This window comes from Capricornis sumatraensis, chromosome 8 (genome assembly GCF_032405125.1).
Source record: "Capricornis sumatraensis isolate serow.1 chromosome 8, serow.2, whole genome shotgun sequence".
NCBI lineage: Eukaryota > Metazoa > Chordata > Mammalia > Artiodactyla > Bovidae > Capricornis > Capricornis sumatraensis.
The window spans coordinates 22774103-22775509 of NC_091076.1; the positions used below are offsets into that span (position 1 = coordinate 22774103).

The window sequence follows — 1407 nt, forward strand, 5'->3', positions numbered from 1 at the left end:
AGTTTCTCTATGTGTGAGTCTGTGAATGTTCAAAATTAATGCTAAATTTCAATTAAGAAGATGGAGTTTACCTATGGGAGTCAGGATGTAGAAAATGCTTCCCAAATGAGAGAAAAGATGAAGAAATCAGAGGAAAGGGTGGGCAGAAAGAAGGCAGGAAGAAGCAAGGAGCAGTCTCCCAGCCATGCAGAGAAGGAGCATTCATAGGGTTCCTCTCTGGGATTCATAATAACTTACTTTTAAAACTAAGAAAGAATAGTAACATTTTCCTTAAAACATTTTTCCTCTCAGAGATTTCTGCATGGCAGCCTTTACATCCTTATTTCTCAAACTGTAGATCAACAGGTTCAGCATGTGGATCATACAGTGTAAAACATAGAGTTCACATTCTCCTGGGCCAGGGAACTGGCTGTTGCGGGTTTCAAGTACATGAAGGTGGTCGTTCCATAGAACAGCCCCATGGCAGCAAAGTGGGAGCTGCAGGTGCTGAAGGCTTTAGGTCTTTCTTCTGTGATGCTGATATGGAGGATACTGGACAGGATGAAAATATAGGCAACAAGGATTGTTAAGGTGGTGACTATGATGTCAAATCCAGCCAAAAAGAGTACTATCATACCAATAGAATAGGTGCTAGAGCAGGAGAGCTTCATGGGGCAAGTATGTCACAGTAATAATGACTGATGAGTATCTCACAATAGGACAGTTTCAACATGATGCTAGTCTCTATATGGTTGAGTCAATGAGTGACATGACATAGACCCCAGCCAATAGCAGGAAGCAGGCTCTATGAGACATGATGTTGTAAAGAAAAGTGCTTCAGATGGCAACGTAGGCCATCTCTGTGAGCATTTAACACTCAACAACGACAAACACCAGGAAGAAGTAGAGCTGGGGCATGGACCCTACATAGGAGTTGATGTTCTTCTCTGACAAAAAGTTCACCAGCATCTTAGGGGTAATGACAGAGGAGTAGCAGAGATCCACAAAGGACAGGTTGCTGAGGAAATGGTACATGTGGGTGTGAAGCTGAGTGTTCAGACAAATCAGGGTTATCATATCCAGGTTCCCTACCATGGTGACCAAATAGATCCCAAGGAAGAGGAAGAAGAGGGGGAGCTGGAGCTCTGGTCGATTTGTTAAACCTCCAAGAATGAACTCTGTCACTGTGGATTGATTTTCTGCAGCCATTCTCATCTGGTTGGGGAACCTGTGGGGACAAGAGAGAATTGCATGAAAGGCTGCATCTTGCACTGCTTGGTAAAGCTAGTTTGACTTTCTGAGGCCAGCTGAATGATTCTGGGATCCTTCTTGATGAACGACTCCTCATCCTGTTGTTTATTTTGGGAAGAATATCAGACCCTGTGTATATTGAGGATCATGGAGATGTGAGGAAAAGGCAGGCAAGAT

At 43.5% G+C, this 1407-nt stretch overlaps 1 pseudogene; it reads right to left on the reverse strand.

Moving 5' to 3' along the window:
* Positions 1–270: 270 nt before the first annotated feature.
* LOC138084407 (olfactory receptor 8A1-like) lies at positions 271–1188 on the reverse strand (annotated as a pseudogene).
* Positions 1189–1407: the final 219 nt, after the last annotated feature.